Here is a 19,566-nt window from a genome sequence, read left to right on the forward strand (position 1 = left end):
AAGATAATATTGTTCGTGAAGAATATGAACGTTTTTTTTTTCTTCATGTTTTGTGAAGTAAAATTTAGCCCGATTTAGAGTTTAGGGTTTAGGGTTTGGTGTTTTGGGTTTATTCCATAAACCCAAAACACCAAACCCAAAACCCAAAACTGTAAACCTTTCGTGTTAAAAACTCAATCTAAATCCTAAATCTAAACCCTAAATCTAAACCCTAAATTTCTAAACCCTAATATCTAAACCCTATAAACCCAAATATCTAAACCCTGGTATCTAAACCCCAAAAGCTAAAACCTCAACATACGCTCGAAAAACACGATAATTGTTATATATTACTTCTTCGTGCGTTTTCCCGCCAAAATAAAAATATTTATCACAAAGTGTCTCTACTAAATGTTCATATTTTCATCCCATCTATAATGTTCGTGAACAAAGTTTTTTCAAAAAATGAAAAAAAAAAAAATTTGTTTCCCCCCGCTTCCCCCCGATTGGTTATTTCCCTCTTGATCATACCACTATATATATATATATATATATATATATATATATATATATATATATATATATATATATATATATATATATATATATATATGCAGGTTCAGACGATAATCATAAAAAAAGTGAGAACTGTGAGATATTATTAGTTTCATAATTTTTATGCATTTATATGCAACAAATTACATACAAATGTTAATTAATGTTCATATCATGAGCAAATTATAAACTTATGGTCATTACCACAAATTACATGTTACATTTTTAATAATATGTAATGTTCACATGTTACACAAATAAATATGCACATGTGAACGAAAAATTATATATTTGATTATATATGAAAAATATAAGTTTTTTTCAAGCTATTTTATATTCATTTTTACTCTCCATCAACATTTAAAAGTAATTCAATCTACTTACATGTAAAAATCTTTGTAGTTATATATATATATATATATATATATATATATATATATATATATATATATATATATATATATATATATATATTTATATATATCTATGATTAATAAATGGAATATAGATGGATATGGACAAAGACTACAATAAAGTTTGAGAAGTTTGGAAAATTGTCGTTGTTAGGGACAAATAAACCAAATGTAAACGTCTTGATGTTACAAAACATTAAAGGAAGTTAATTAAAAATTAAATTAAACCTAATATGGTAAACAAGTAAGAATGGTGGTCTAGATTTTTCCACTTGTCTGAAATTAAAAATTAAACAAGTAAGTTTGGAAAATTGTCGGTGTGCCCCGCATACTTTCGTATTATCAATTTCTAGGGTGAAATGGTGATAGGGTGATTACTACAACGATAAATGTGAGAATACATAAAAAAAAAAAAAAAAGGAAAATGGTGGGAATGGAGTGATGTAAAGTAAGTTGCTTTTTGTTTTTTAAGATGTTTTTATCTAAAGATTTGCGGACCATGTCTGTAAAGAAAATGTGGTCTGAAGGTCTGTATGCTGAATAATAAAGACTGATTGTTTTTAAGTCTGCAACATAACTTAATTCAGTCTGCAACACTTAGAATCACATTTCTAAGTCTGCGAGGCTGCAGACATAATAAGACATAATTTTATCTTATGTCTTCAGAAGGGCACGCAGACATAAGATATAATAAGGTCTGCAGACAAGAAAACAAACAACACCTAAGTCTCCATCTTTAAAGTTTTATTTTATTTAAAAAAAATGGCTGAATCTAATTAGTGAAGAATATTAATACGCTCGTAACGAAGCTAGTGAAGACCTCAATAATATTCAATAATGTTCAGTATTAATTGTCCAGTATTCCTTTTTGGGACGTCCCAAATTAATTGTCCACTTCCAAATATGGAAAGTAAATTTGATGATGTTTACAATATTGTCCCTAATGAATTAATTAAATTACAAAGGTGAGAGAGATTTCTAATTAATTAGTTGAGGGTAAAACAGTAAAGTAAGAAAAAAGTACAGAAAAAGTACAGTGTGATAATGACATTTCTTAAACTGTGTATTTTTTGTCTGGGGACAATTAATCTGGGACGGAGGGAGTACTAGATTTAAGAGCCCGTGCATTGCACGGCAGCTTTAAAAAATAAGATTCGAAGACGTCAGTTTTGATACTGAGTAGCTGCACGTATACAAATATAATATAGATAACATTTGTAATGAAATGAAATGTATTGAAACAATTATTATTGTAAACGTTAATAATGAATACAATTACAATGTAGCTTTCGATTGTTCATAGTCAATTATATCATCTCCGAGTTGCTACTACGCTAAGTTTATAAAACACTTGCCATATAATTCCCAAAAACATCCCCAATTGAGTGAAAGAGTGGCAAAATCAACAAAAATTGTGCAAACTGAAAACAACAAAAAAAGATTCAATGTTTAAATTCACACAAGACATTTGAAAATACATAATACATAAATAAAAGTAATAAGAATGTAGTCACCTGGTAGAATCACTGCTAAAGCAAGCCTCATCAACAGACCCACCATGCCAAAGATAGTTTTTGAAGCCACTGATCTAATCCTAAATCTTCTTCTCTATCAATTTCTTCATTAGCACCTCTCAATTCCATTGTTGTTACTATTAAGTTTTGATCATCAACTAATCCACTTGGAGAAATTGGACACTTGTATTAGCCTGAAAAACATTCATTATTATCATTAACACAATGTAATCAAAAGGCACACGGGTCAAAATTACCACCCTCAAAACAATCGCATATTATGAACATTTGTGGTGTAAGAATCGCATACCATGAACATCAGCTTATCAAGAAATTGCATAGTATGAACATTTGTGGTGTAACGAACTACAAAAATTGAAGACCAACAAACAATAAAACTTACTCAACAAAGAAGCAAACAAAAGTAAGGCAAAGCGGAACCTGCATCATAGGAAAACACAAATTTTTTTTTTATCAAGAACAACATATATAACAAACTATGAGTTGTAATCACTTGCATCCATAAATTTTCTTGAAAACAAAGGGACCAATGAGATGGCGACATGTGGCGCGAAAATCACATGTGATTGAAAAAAAAAAATTCGAAAAATTTTTTTTTTTTAATTTTTTTTTCGAAAATTTTTTTTTTCAAATTTTTTTCCCGAAATTTTTTTTTCGAAATTTTTTTTAAAAAAAATCTTATGTGATTATGCATGTCAATCACATGTGATTGTAAACCCAATCACATGTGATTGTAAACCCAATCACATGTGATTGTAAACCCAATCACATGTGATTATGCATGGCAAATCCAATCACATGTGATTGTACAATTCAATCACACGTGATTGTGCAGGTAAATCACATGTGATTGTAAAAAAAATAAAAAATTTAAATTTTTTTTTTATTAAATTTCGAAAAAAAAATTTAAAAATTTTTTTTTCAAAAAAATTTTTTTAAATTTTTTTCCAATCACATGTGATTTTCGTGACACGTGTCGCGCTCTCATCAGTCCCTTGAATCTCAGCTTAATTTATGGACTCAAATGAATATTCCTCAACAAACTATACCATTGGGGGTGCAAATTATATATGTACTAAAAAGTTACAACCAACGATTGACTATATTTCTAAGAAATAAATAAATTACGAACAAAAACACATATGTAAACATATTGCGAAATCCAAATTGCAACTGTACTATACATGAGTTCCAGCGTGCCTCTGTAGAGGCGGTTTGAAAGTCGCATACGTGAGCGTCGAGTTGTTAAAAACAGCAGCAGAGGCAGAAACGCTCGCACCCCCTCACCCCGTGATAACCAACGAAAGACGGTAGTGAAACTGCTCGAAACAAACTGAATTCAGTTAACAAAACCATCAAGTATCACCCCCAAAAATCAGCTCTCACATGCACTTGTATAGTAAATCAGAATTTTAGATATCTACTAAAAAAGAAGGAATTTAATAATCAAATAACCAAGGTATCATGTGTTATGTGTCCTGGCGCTGATTGAGTGACTAAAAAAACTATCCGAGTATAGCACAGTGGTTTAACAAAAAGCAACCTGATTCCTTGTTAAATAAAAACCCTAGCAAACAAATGTGTGTAGAAATAGAATATATAGCGCCGCAATTCAAAAAGACCCATATTATAATAGCAACACTTTATTCGTAACCGGTAAAACCAAAGCTTCATGTATTTAACCAAAGCTTCATGTATATAACCAAAGCGAAAGCGAACATACATCATAAAATCAGACGAAATATAACCAAAGTGAGCTAAATATTCATTTTTAAATTTTTTTTTTTTTTTTTATCAAGAATAACTTACTGCAATTCTAGATTTGAAAAAGAGGAAAACGAAAATAATTTACCACATGGAATCGAACAAAATTATCCACACGCAATTCCATTTTTGTATGGTACCTGTAGAAAGTTGTATCGTTAGTGTTGTTAAAGTCCCTCATGAACTACCATTCATAAACTTAAAATGTAGATTGTATGGTACCTATTGTTGAAGTGCAAAAATTTGTGAAACACAACCACACATGAAATTTTGTAGTCTCGCTCGATCCTCAAAAGAGATGGTAATTGTTGCTTTGCAGCATCCACCATCAGAAAGGTGAGCAAGGAGTTGATAAACATTGTTTGCGGCATAAAACAATGTAAATGGCTGCATAAGAGGTAGCCACTTGTTAATGAAAAAAAATAAGGGGTAGCACCTAAAAAACCAACATATACAAAGTTTCAATGCATCAAATACCATACCAATATACTAAAACTGTTACTGGAATTATATTGGTTAAGAACTGAAGATACAACGTATAGTTAAACAAATAATATATAAAAGACCTATCATTTACAAAGTTAATATAAAATAGATACATATTTGTTTTGTCGAGTATGACTGACCTTAAGAATTAAAGTATAAAAAACTAACGAAACTGAACCATGTAGCTACGTATTGTTCAACAAACACCTTTTCTCCCAAATCCATATTAACATCCTAATCAAATCATTGCAATTAAAAGTATACATAGTATCAAATTGACATATACTATAATCAGTATTAGTAGTATCCGAGCTTATATTTTCTATTATGTCATATCTGATCAATAAAACACAAAAAATAAATACATACGTATATGATTAGCACAAATCATCAAAGTTTAGGATTGTCTCATCACATGCCTCACTTTACCATTTTCATTATGTTTCAATAACTCTATTGATCCAGCACCTCTCGATTTTCAATGATTTACGTCTTTATCAATTCAAAATAATTTAGATTAATAATCAAACAATTCAAATTGACGTTAAGGTTACTAACTCACTTTTTTAAAATTCGATTTGAAATTGGATCGATACATTGTTATCTGATCCAACAATTTTTCGGGTTACACAAGTACATCGCAATGAAAGATTATGTAAAACACCTTTAAACATTTATGGTTAACATACCTTGCAGACAACGCGATCTGAAAACGAATTGAGAAATTATTATTTGATCCAACAATTGTTCGGGTTAAGAAATCGAATGATATCCATAATGAATAGGGTGAAACTCAAGAGATATCGGATTGATTTAAATGTATCAAGATAATTGAGAAATCCATTGAAGATGAAGAAATAATGGCATAATTGATTTCTGGGTTTAAGATCACGAAACTGATGTGTGCGAGGTGTAGTACGAAATACTATTAATTTTATTACGAAATAATCTTAAATACGATACAATTTTACACAAGTTGTTTATTTATTTATAGAATGGGATATACCTAAACCTTGCTATAACACTTATAGGCAGTGTACCTAATCGTAGAGTAGTGTAGTTTTTAGTAAGTCCGGTTCGTTCCACATGGAGCTAGCTGAGTTTAACGCTATATTTTTTCACAACTATATTTGTATATATATATATATATATATATATATATATATATATATATATATATATATATATATATATATATATATATATATAAGTAGTATTATTTTTATAAAAGGGGTGTTTTACCGTTTAATGGCCGGTTTATCGATTTTAAGTCCTAATGCAAAATATTAAATATACCTTAATTTAAAGCGTAAAGTAAATGACGATAAATTAAAGTGCGATAATTAAAAGTGCAATAATTTAAAGTACGATAAATAAAATGACAGTAAATAAAAATGCGATGAGATATAAAATAAAAGAATTATACTTATTTAAACTTCCGTAATCATGATGTTTGACGTGTTGATTTTATTTTATTACCATGGGTTAATTGTCGTTCGTCCTGAATTATTTGATAAGTCCATCTGGTTTTGTTCATAATAGTCCATCAGTCATAATTATAAAGTGTGAGTCTTCGCCAAATTAACCTTATACCCGAAGTCAAATATTCCAACTAATTGGGGATTTAAACCGTAATAAGGTCTTAATACATTGTTAATGATTACACCAGGTTATCGACTGCGTGCAATCCAAGGTTTTAATACTTTATTAACAATTACACCAATTACCCTTGAATGTAATCCACCCCTGTTTTAACGAGTCCATTGACTATTAATCCATTCTCGTGTCCGGTCAAATGAACAATTATTCGTATTTATAAATATCCCGCCCACTGTACCCAGTAAAGCGTATGTGGTTATATATAGATACGTCAAATTGTAACCTTTATATTAAATTAACAAGATATCATTTAGCTAATTAAATATAAAGCCCATTAATAGTCCATAGTCCAATTTCCACAAGTGTCGGTCTTTTGTCCAAACCCCAATTATGGTCCAAAGCCCAATAACCCCGTCTTAATATTTAGTCCAACATCACGATTACTTCGGTTTAAATAAACACAATAATAACTTAGCTACGAGACATTAATTTAAAAAGGTTGAATATAACTTACAATAAGTATTAATCGCGTAGTGTTACACGGACAGAGTTTTGACTTACAAACTTAAAACATTCGCTACTATAACCTTATTATTATTAACTTAATATTAAAATTATAATTATAAAATATAAATATATATATTTGAGAGAGAGCAGAGAGTAAGATTGAATAAGGTGTAATTTACTCGTCGAATATAGTGGTATTTATAGGACCTGGCCAAGTTTTCTGGCTCATGCGATCGCATGGAAATAAAGCCTCCAGGCCATGCGATCGCATGGCTCCCTTTTACAGCTCAGGATCTTTTGTTTTCTTGTTTACCGACATTTTATTTTAATATATATACTATAATATATATAATTTCATATAATTATATATATATATATATATATATATATATATATATATATATATATATATATATATATATATATATATATATATATATATATATATATATATATATATATATATATATATATATATATTATATTCTTGTGCATAGTTGACTTGTAATTTTAGGTCCGTTGCGCCGCGCGTTGATAGTTGGTTCAGGTCTCGATTCTGAATTTTTGAACGTCTTTTCGTACGCTTAGATATCTTGTACTTTGCGTTTCACGGCTCGTACTCTTGTAATTTTTAGACGTTTCTCATAAATAAATTGAACCACTTGAATTGTATCTTGTACATTTGAGCTTTTTGGTCATTTGCGTCTTCAAATCGTCGAATCTGTATTTTGTCTTCACCTTTTATTATTTAAACGAATATTACTTGTAAATAGAACAATTGCAACTAAAAGCTTGTTTTTCTTGAAGGATAATGCTATGAAATATTTGTTCATTTTTAGCATTATCAAATATTCCTACACTTGAGCGTTGCTTATCCTCAAGCAATATAGAACTTGAATATAACTTTACTAGAATCACTTCTTTATTCTTAACACTTTGTACATCAGTAATTTTGATACGGCGGTATGAACAATGATAGTAACGTTGTGGTTTACAGTCCCACATGACTATAAAAATTTAGATCCTTTAGGAAATTGGATCTTTATGAAAACATTTGATCTTGTGAAAATTCAATCTAGCTTTTACCCTAGATAAGTTTTTCGGAATAACTGTTCACCGGTGTTTGCAAAATATTTTTGTGGGTTTTGTGGGTTTCAGATTTTAAAATTTTAGCTCAAAACTTATGGTTTTGTGTCACCCACTTGCTAACCTTGTATTAGGAAAGCAACACGTCCAGTATACTTGCTCTGTATATTACCTTTCGGTAAACTACCGTCTGGTTGTAAAGGAAAGTGTTGAACAAGCAACTGTTAATGCACTATCTAATGACATGCTTTTGATTATGGTCTACATCGTGTCGGATGCAATTACTATCCTTTATAGGAGCAATAGCAAAGATCACCCTATAATTTTTCGGTCTGGCACAAAGTCCTGTCTTCGACCATGCTATGCAACCACCGTTCTTACGGTTGACACCCGATTTGGTTCAAAAGACCTAATGAATTTCGGTGAATTCTTAGGATTTTACGTTCAATGGTAATGAACGCATTAAAAATAGGTTTTTAGAAAACAAATCGGTTTGTAATTTTGATCAAAATATTTTCTCGTTCAAGCTCGAGTTTAGATATCATCGAATTTCATGAGTTTGTAATTCGCAATCTTTAAAGTCAATCTCAAGGATTGAGTAATATCAGGCTTAAATGCTGATTTTTAATCTTTTAAGGAGATTATTCTTTCTAGGGATCTGATTCATTAGTCTTATAAGCTAATTTGCATGGTGCCCCCCATTGTACGAGACAAATCCTCTCATGGTTAGGATAAGTCTGACCACATGGCGACCCTGTTTGATGCTGAGGTCCATGGATTTCCAGCTGATTTTCGAGAAAACTTTTCAAGGTTTTTCGTAGACTCTACCACTGGTCTGGACGACAACTTCCTGACCGAAATCAAGAAGCGCGTTTATTTTTCTCGGAAGACTTTACTTCCTTTTAAATTCCATTTATATTACAATAAACTGGGTAAAACTGATTAAATCGTCCAAAACAAAAGTATCTTCAATTATTTGTACAAAATATGTGATATATGTTCTAAATAACTTGGTAAATTTTTTCCACACCTGGCTTTTATATTACTTTCTTTGCCTTTTTATTCTCTTCTATTCCATTTTAAATGAATTCAAGCGTTTTGGGTTGTTTATCAATTTATGTCCTTTTCGAGGCAACAATAATTTCGGTGTTAACACCTAGTTTTATCATTCATAAATATGTATAAAAATGATTTTGAGTTCATTTAGTTTAAAATTTTTTACTAGAAGTGGGTAGTTAGTATATAAGACTAGGGCTGTTCTTTATTATCAGAGAGCACTAGATTCTAATACAACTACTGCGTTACTAGTATTTTAATGGTGACTATTAAACCAAGTGTATAATTCAATTGTTTAAAACTCGAAAGAATTTAATCCCTTCCCACACTTAAGATCTTGCAATGCCCTCATTTGCAAGAAATCAGTAAAAATTTAAATTCATGAGGGTGATTAGCGTAGGAAAATGATTAAAATTTTACCAAAGATTCCAAACATATTGTTGTTTGTTTGAATGATAAATGGTGCACATCATTTGTTCATTTCTTCAGTTGTTATTTCACATATATTTTGCATCTTGTCGTCAAATTTAGTTGCTTTTGCTGAACTTAATGCCAGTCTTTGAAAATGCGTTGTTTTACCCTGTTGTGTACAATTGACAATATACATACAATACAAATATATACATGCATGGTAATTTGAAATGGGACTTAATATCCCACTTTCAAATTACAATAAATGAAATATTAATACAAAATAACAAAAATGTTAAAAATTACATAAAAGTATCAAAATATTAAATGTTTAACATAAATAAATAAAAATGTTAAAAGATAAGAAATCACCAATGGAACATTATCAATATGGTTATGGATTTCAGTTCATATCATCGCTCGGGTTCCATTGCTGGTGATAGGTGTCCTGATAGGCTTGGTTGGGGTCGTACAGGTTAAAGGGTGGTCGTATGTCAGGCTGATGTGGTGGATAGTAAGCAGGTCGAGTCGGGATGTAGTTTTGTGGTAACTGATACGATAGCTGACTCATGATTTGGTGCTGATGAACTTGCCAGCTATCGTGTTGGCGTCGCCTGGATTGCTCATACTCATCCGCGGCTCTCCACTGCTCATACTGACTATGCCTAGCCTGGTTATTCATTTCCACCTCATCTATATGCTGATAAACATCAGTATAACTATCCCTAATTTCATCTGCTTCCTCCATCTCCTCATCTGAACCCCTCTCTGCCTGTGGATGGGTGCCCTGATATTGTATTGGCATATTGTGTCTCCGAGTTAGTACCTTTGCACCTTGATAAACCTGCAATCATATTCTCTCGGCTTGTTCCTCAATCTCTACCATCGGACCCCCTTGCTCTTTATCTACACCTAAGTACTCCCTAATGAGAGTAACAAAAATACCTCCCACTATAATACTTCCTACTTGCATTCCCTCAACAACTTTAGAAAGATAATGGCCAACGCAATAAGGAATATTAACAAAGCTCCTCGGGTCTCGAATACACTTAAGATAGAATAAATCGTTTTGGGTCATTTTCTCCTTGTTTCTACCCCGTTGTGTAATTGAGTTCGCTAAAAATCTATGTATTACCCGGAGTTCTGCCCTGTTAATATTTAAATAGGAGTGTCTTCCACCTCGCGTGAACTCCCTAAATCTTGACATACGCCTACATATGGCGTCATTGTCAAAATTCCTATCTACTCTCTCACCTTCGGCAATTAAACTATTACAATCAGGTGTACTAATCTCAGTGGGGGTGTAGATTGATAAAGCTCTAGCCATGTCCAACATGGACATCCTGTACATTCTACTTCTTAAAAGAAATCTAATAAAACTCTTATCTTCTAACATAATAACCTGATTATTTAACTCTATAGTGCTAAGAAATTCAACACACCATTCTCTATATATAGTTCTACGCATGGTTAATAGGCGGATCCAGTCGTTAAATATAGAGTTACCATACTTCTGAACTAGTAAACCTCTAACCGAGTCGGCTAGGTCAACCGCTTCCAAAGGCTCCCAATTGATTACCCGAGGCATTTCAATATTTTTGTGGTACAGGATGTGCATGTTCTTTTGAAATTTCGGGTACTCTGTCCAACAACGATCGAATCTTAGGTTGGGATGTAACTGTTGTTCATTGATAAGTAGGTGTGTAATCCTCGGGTGAGGCTGAAATTGAAGATAATGAGTGTAAAACAGTTGTTCCGGCTCATGATATGGTAAATGTTGATCATAATGTTGGTGTTGTTCTTATTGTTGTGGTTCCGGTTGCATCTCTGGCTGTGGTTCTTGCTGTGGCTCTTGATCAGCTTGTCTAGACGATGATGCACTGTCAGTATCTGTATTTCTCTACAAAACACATTAAACACAAAACTTGTGCATCCAAATATGCATTAGTGTTAGCAGAATAACAACTTAACACAATTTTAATAACATGCTTAATTCATATTAAACTTATACACATTTTCATATTTTTATCAATTCTACAATCTTTCAAATAAGCATATATGAAAATGTACATAATGTTTATAAGCATTTAACTTAAATAACATGTCAAAATAATCATTATTAGCAATTAAATAAGTTTCAAATGGCATTCATATCAAATTAATTAAGTTCATGAATTTTAGACTTAAAAAGTCCACTTTGATACTCAAAAATCATGTTTAGGATCAAATTTTGGATCATTTAGCAAACTAAACATGTTACGCTACTTAATTTAGCAATAATTCATAACAAAAATTGGCCATAACCCGTTTATATCAAAAAGCCCCAAATTGCTCAAGAACATAAACCCTAGATTTCTAAAATTTTTGAAGTTTAAGGCTTCAAATCATGATAAATAGCATCAATCTAGGTTATGCAAGCATAATATACTAATAATTTAACTCTAATTAAGCTAGAAATCAATAAAATTAAATTAGGTAAAAATTGTTCATAATCACTATAAATTCAAAATTAACGAGTTTTAGGGGTGAAATTTCTACCTTTTTGCTCCCTAATCTGAACAAACGCATGATTATGGCGGATTGTAGTAACAAATTTCGTGAATTTTGGTTGAAAATTGGTGATTTTTGGGGTGTTTTTGGGAGTATATTCGTATATGTGTGTGTAAAGTGGAAGGCAGAGAGCAGCTCGCTGGAACTTATGATCCTGACCAGTTTTCCAAGGCCATGCGATCGCATGGTGTTGTAGTGCAAACCCCATGCGATCGCATGGGGTGTGGTATTTTTTTTTTATATATAAAACCTTTAACTACTAAAACAAAAATTGATTTATTTTTAAAATTTTGTTCCTTTTTAGGTTGAGGTCGTTTCGGTACGTTTACCTAGTTCGTCCCTCTACAAAATTTAAAATTTTCCATTTCAAAGCGATCGTTTTAAAAGCAAAGATTTTTGAGTTTTTTTTTTAATGTTTTTGGCATACTTTAAATCAATAAAATTTAAAAACAATGATAACAAAATTTCTCGTCCCGCCCTCGGGTAAAGCAATTTCGGTTCAACGACCTAGTCTTCAACTCACGATGAATTTTAGATATCAAATTTTTAACTTAATGAAATAAAGTAAATTTTTGTTTTTAAATTCACACCAAACTTAAATTTTAAAAGTTTAAATTAATAAAAGTTCATATAAATATTATTAATATTTATATACATTAGTTTTACAAACTTATATTTAAAATAATATAATTATATATTAGTTTAGAAAACAAGGTAAAAATAAAATAAAAATCTTTTTGGTCTTTTATCCACTTTAATTAATCAAATATTGACAAAAATATACGTCCCTCCTTTGGGTAAAGTAATTTCGGCTAAATTACCTAGTTTTACTCCTGACGAATTTCTGAAATATTTTGGATTGATTGTTTAAAGATAATTATACCTTATGAATAAACGGTAAATTTCGCAGTGATGAATTAAATTTTTATATGATATCAATAATTTCGGTTTATTATACCTAATTTTATTGAATATCAATTTAATACTTTATAGCGAACGATTCATCGTTTATTATTAAAAGGTTAAAAGTAATAAATAAAAACAAAATAAAAACTGTACATACTTACCTGTGAGGTAGAATTCTCAGAGACCTGCTTTAGTTGACTCATATGAGAGTCGTTCGATTTGGTTTTCCATAGCTACGTAAGCGTAACCACAAATTTTCAATAGCTTTTCTTCTAAACATATGAACGGTCATTCTCTCCATAGAGTAACGAATTCAGAATTGGAATGTGTTTGATTGTTCGAACATTTCCCTTCGTGTGACCATTTTTCGCATTTATGACATCTTTCAAGGTGTCGTGCTCTTCTATTTGTTACGGATTTTGATTTTCCTTTACCAAAATGTATCTTATTATGATTGTTTCTGAGTTCTTTCCTCACTTCGTCCATTTTGCCTCTTATGAATGATACCAGTTCACTCGGGAAAGTGTTATTATTACGTTTAGTCATCATAGCGTGTAGTAGTAGACCATGGTTCAAATCAAAGGAATTCTTCATCTCGTAAAACCTATAAAACAAAAATTTAGAATGGAGGGAGAAGACTAGTTCTTTAGGGTCTGCTAGGGAAAGACCATTTGGATTCCATTCTCGAGAACTACACGAAAACAGAAAATCTTACTCTAGACAGCATTATATTATCTTTTAAAACATTTGAATCTCCCCACACTTAGTTAGCTGTGGTGTCGAACTTGTGATTAACTTCATTATCAACTTCCATCGGATCATGTATGTAATATTTAACTCTATGACCATTAACTTTAAATTCAATCCCGTTTGAATTTATCAACTCTATTGTTCCATACAGGAAAACTCTTTTGACTATGAATGGTCCAGACCATCTTGATTTCAATTATCCGGGAAATAGCTTGAATCGTGAATTGAAAAGAAGGACTTTGTCTCCTTCCTTAAATTCTTTTGAACTTCTGATTCTTTTATCATGTCATTTTTTCGTTCTTTCCTTATAGATTAACGAATTTTCATATGCATCATGTCTTAATTCTTCTAATTTGTTTAGTTGACTTAATTGTAGACGTACGGCTTCATGCAAATCAAGATTACATGTCTTCAAAGCCCAAAATGCTTTGTGCTCAATTTCTACTGGAATATGACATGCTTTTCCGTAAATGAGTTTAAAAGGTGTGGTGCCAATTGGAGTTTTGTAGGCTGTTCTAAAAGCCCAGAGTGCATCCTCCAATTTCATGGACCATTCCTTCGGATTTGATCCTACAGTTTTCTCTAGAATAAGTTTTAAAGCTCGGTTGGTATTTTCAACTTGTCCACTTGTTTGTGGATGATAAGCGGTTGAGATTTTATGAGTTACTCCATATCTTTTGAGAACTTTCTCAAGTTGATTATTACAGAAATGAGTACCCCGATCACTTATTAAAGCTTTCGGTGTTTCAAACCTAGCAAAAAGACGTTTTAAAAAGTTGACTACAACTCGTGCATCGTTAGTTGGGAGAGCTTGTGCTTCCGCCCATTTAGATACATAATCAATGGCAACAAGAATGTAGAGATTATCATGAGATTTTGGAAATGGACCCATAAAGTCAATACCCCAAACGTCAAATACTTCACATACTTGAATGACATTTTATGGCATTTCATCACGTTGACTTATTTTTCCAGCCCTTTGACATGCATCACAGGATTTACAAAGAAGATGTGCGTCTTTGAAAATTGTAGGCCAATAGAATCCAGTATCGTAAACTCTTTTTGCTGTGAGTTGAGGCCCATAATGCCCTCCTGTTGGTCTGGTGTGACAATGGTTTAAGATTTAACTAGCTTCATCTCCGAATACGCATCAGCGGATTATTCCATCAGGACAACTTTTAAACAAATGTGGATCTTCCCAGAAATAGTGTTTTATATCACTAAAAAATTTCTTTCGTTTTTGGTACGACAACCCTTTTTCAAGAAATCCACATACTAAGTAGTTTGCAAAGTCTGCAAACCATGAAATTTCATTATAATCGATTTTCAAGAGATATTCATCAGGAAAGTTATCTTATATGGCCGATTCATTTAGAACTTCTAATTCGGGATTTTCAAGACGAGAAAGATGATCAGCGGTGAGATTTTCTGCTCCCTTTTTGTCTCGGATTTCAATATCGAACTCTTGTAAGAGTAAGATCCAACGGATTAATCGTGGTTTGGCATCTTATTTTGAAAATAGGTATCTAAGAGCAGAATGGTCGGTATAGACCACCGTTTTAGCTAGAACGAGATATGAACGAAATTTGTCAAAAGCAAAGACAATAGCAAGGAGTTCTTTTTCAGTGGCTGTGTAATTCTTTTGTGCTCCTTGTAATGTCTTACTAGTGTAATAGATAGGTTGAAATCATTTTTCAATTCTTTGGCCTAAAACGGCTCCCATTGCAAAATCGCTTGCATCGCACATGAGTTCAAATGGCAGATTCCAATTTGGAGTTATCATGATTGGTGCATTAGTGAGTTTTTCTTTAAGAATATTAAAAGATTTGATGCATTCATCTGAAATGATGAATGGAGCATCTTTTTCTAGGAGTTTGTTCATAGGAGTGACAATTTTAGAAAAATCTTTTATGAAACGTCGGTAAAAATCGGCATGCCCTAGAAAACTCCTAACTCCTCTAACATTGGAGGGATGTGGAAGTTTAGCAATTACATCTACTTTAGCTCTATCCACTTCAATTCCTTCCTTTGAAATTTTATGACCAAGAACGATGCCTTCTTTAACCATGAAATGGCATTTCTCTCAATTAAGAACTAGATTTGATTGCTCGCATCTAATAAGCATTCGTTCAAGATTAACTAGACATGATTCAAAAGGATCACTGAAGACTGAAAAGTCATCCATGAAAATTTCCATGCATTCCTCTATCATGTCGTGAAAAATGAAAGGTTGCAGGGGCGTTGCAAAGTCCAAATGGCATGCGTTTGTAAGCAAAAGTACCATAAGGGCACGTGAAGGTGGTTTTCTCTTAGTCCTCGGGTGCGATTGGAATTTAAAAGTATCCGGAGAAACCGTCAAGAAAACAATAGTAACTATTTTCGGCTAATCTTTCTAGCATTTAATCTTTCTACCATTTGATCAATGAAAGGTAAGGGAAAGTGATATTTTCTGGTGGCGTCATTTAATTTTCTATAATCAATACAAACACACCATCCTGTTACAGTCCTAGTAGGAATAAGCTCATCTTTTTCATTTGTGATGACAGTCATGCCACCCTTCTTAGATACACATTGAACTGGGCTTACCCATGGACTATCAGAGATTGGATAAATTAAACCTGCATCAAGCAGTTTAATTATTTCTTTCTTAACAACATCTTGCATATTAGGATTTAGTCTTCGTTGGCGTTGCCCATATGTTTTATGACCTTCTTCCATAAGGATTTTATGTGTGCAATACGAAGGACTTATACCTTTAATGTCATGAATCTTCCATGCAATAGCTGGTTTATGAGCTTTTAGCACAGAAATGAGTTGAGACTTTTCATTTTCCGTAAGAGAAGACGAGATTATTAAAGGTAATTCAGATTCACCATGTAAATAAGCGTATTCCAAATGGTTTAGAAGTGGCTTTAACTCTAATATCGGTGGTTCTTCTATCGATGATTTGTATCGATATCTGTCTTCCTCTTTTAGCATTTGAAGTTCTTCTGTTGTTGGTTCGTATTCATTAGCCATGAGTGTGGCTAACATTTCAGCTTCATCAATTGGTTCAGTTCCTTCTCCCAAAGAACATTCTCCTGTTCCTTGCAATTCTGAAAATTCTTGTAACAATTCTTCTTGTGAATCTATAGTTTGAACATAATAACAGGTATCATCTGCAGATTGCGGTTGTTGCATGGCTCTATCAATAGAAAAGGTAACACTCTCGTCTGTAGTGACCCATCCCAATCCATCTGGATGAAGTCTTCAACAGCTGATTCCATTGCGATGATCGACTCCAAATAATATCTTTAAAATGAGCAGATGCACAGCGGAAGGTTTCTTTCATACCTGAGAATAAACATGCTTTAAATTGTCAACCAAAAGGTTGGTGAGTTCATAGATTTATCATAAAACAATAAAATTTATCATTTTGATAGACCACAAGATTTAAATCCTGCATGGTACAAATGGGCCCGAATCCTATACCCACCTGTAATGTACATGCGATATCTTTTAAATACAGTACACATTTCTTGTGTACGAAACCATCTTTCATAAATCTTAGTAACCGTACACATGTCTCGTGTATAAAATATAATACACATAACCTGTGTATAAAAATCATTCTCTCGATACATAACATTCACATCAATTGGTGGCAATTATCATATCCACATAATTCAATGGTGGCAATTATCATGTCCACAAAATTCAATGGTGGCAATTATCATGTTCACATAATTCAATGGTGGCAATTATCATGTCTACATAATTCATTCGAGGAATGTTTTGCTTGTGTCTATCTCGTCAAACATTTATAAAAGCAATTCATGTATTCTCAGTTCAAAATATATATTTCAAAAGCATTTAATAGAGCAGTTATAAAAGCAGTGCATGTATTCTCAGTCCCAAAAATGTAAAGAGTAAAAGGGAATCAATTGAACTCACCATACTGTATTTCGTAGTAAAAATACATATAACATCATTGAACAAGTGTAAGGTGGGCCTCTGATTCACGAACCTATATTAAGTATATATATTAATACACATAATTGTGATTGAACAAATATATTACTATTAGTGATGTAATTCATTTATATACTAGATTAATACGTTTCATTATATATATTTTCATTTTATTTAGATATATTAATATAGTAAAGTTATGTGTATTAAAAATATATTTATATATATAATCTTTATTCCTATACTTATAACTTTAATAATATCATTAATACTTTTATTTTCATAATCGTAATTATCTTAATACTAATGATATATATAATTCTGATAATGATAATAATGATAGTTTTAGTAAAAATAATACTTTTAATAATAATGGTAATTTTTAATAATTTTAATAGAAATTTTAGTAATCATACAGTATTACTGAAATTAATGTTTAACAGATAAGTCGATTAATGATACTTTGTAATATTAATAATACTAAGTATAATACTAATGATACTCCCTATGTTAATGTTAATAATAATACTAATAATTCTAAAATTTTTATAAAAATACTTTAATTGATTTTTATATAGATAACAATAATAATCCTAACAATATTGTTGAATATATAATAATAATAATTTTAATCATCGTCATAATAATAATAATAATAATAATAATAATAATAATAATAATAATAATAATAATAATAATAATAATAATAATTCAACCTCAAAAATAAGGTTTCTAAAAAGAATTGCCATAGCCCAGACTCGAACCCGCGACCTCTCGCTTCTCGTCAACACCCTTAACCATAGCACCATCTGCTTCCTTCTAATTTATTTCTCGGATTAATTTCTTTTAACCCCTGTGTGACTGTATCTTTCTGCTTCATCATAAAAAAATAAAAACTTTGCAGCAGCCTAGGATTGAACCCAGGACCTCTAGATAATCATCAAACACGTCTGACCCTCCCTCTGCTTCTCTATTTCTGATTTAATTCACCACTCTAATCTATTTAATCCTAACATTTCTGTTCCTTCTTATAAGCAAACCGATTTAACCTTCTTCCTTAACATCTTTGTTTCGAATCATCCTAATGGCTATTGTTTCCATCATCATACGATTTCCACCATGTCACCATCATAAGCATATCTTCATAATATCATAATGATCATTATCATGATTCATTATTTCATGTATCACTTAACAAATATCATTATATTCATTTTACTTCTACACAACATTAATCATTTTCTTTTTCTAATTTCAATCCCTTCAGCCCACATGGAACACGTACATGTATCTCGACCTAAAAGCAATATTACAAATCCAATATACACCGGCCCACATTAAGCAGCCTGTTACTTTGCTCAAGCAACACAGTTTCCGTTTGAAAAGATAATAAAAGAAAGGGCTTCTTAATAATTCACGTAGGGTAGTTTGCTAGTAGGTGTCGGCCAACATAAAAAGAGGAAATCACGCATGAATAATGGATAGCTCTATCTTGTCCCACCCATTTCTTAAAATAATTAAATGTGGCTCCATCTTTAACATACCGGTTCCCACTTTCATTACTTTAATCACAATCAAAATAATCGATGTATACATATAGAATTCAAGGAAACTGGTCCTTATCCAGACTCACCCTTCCACTCTTCTTTTATTCTTTAAAAAGGCGACTAATAATCATTTAATCACTTAATCTCTTCATTTACGCAAGTTAACAGTTGTAGGAGCTGGAATTTATACAAGATTTGAAGCAGCAGTAGTATGAGTTATTGTGGTTTTCGAATAGCAAGATCACAGATGTAGCAGCTGTAGCGAAGACTGTCTAGTCCCAACGTTTATGTTTGTTAGCTAGTAATGTGGCAGTGGTGACAGATTATGGTTTATGTTCGGTGATTGTTCATGGATTCAATAAGACAGAAGTAGGAGATGAAGAGAGAGAGAGAAGAGAGAGAGTAGGGTGATGGTTCAATCAAGAAGATACATAATTGATAAGTAAGGTGATGGTATGGTGTTTGATCGAA

The 19,566-nt window shown here is 31.7% G+C and overlaps 1 long non-coding RNA gene across 1 annotated transcript; it reads right to left on the minus strand.

Moving 5' to 3' along the window:
* Nucleotides 1-2,263: 2,263 nt before the first annotated feature.
* Nucleotides 2,264-5,629, minus strand: LOC139861484 (uncharacterized). The gene is made up of 6 exons (XR_011763778.1): nucleotides 5,422-5,629; nucleotides 4,469-4,633; nucleotides 4,335-4,386; nucleotides 3,667-3,801; nucleotides 2,462-2,902; nucleotides 2,264-2,368 (listed from the first exon to the last, which is right to left on the minus strand). It is a non-coding gene; the product is annotated as an uncharacterized lncRNA (long non-coding RNA).
* Nucleotides 5,630-19,566: the final 13,937 nt, after the last annotated feature.

This window comes from Rutidosis leptorrhynchoides, chromosome 1 (assembly GCF_046630445.1).
Source record: "Rutidosis leptorrhynchoides isolate AG116_Rl617_1_P2 chromosome 1, CSIRO_AGI_Rlap_v1, whole genome shotgun sequence".
NCBI classification, from domain to species: Eukaryota; Viridiplantae; Streptophyta; class Magnoliopsida; order Asterales; family Asteraceae; genus Rutidosis; species Rutidosis leptorrhynchoides.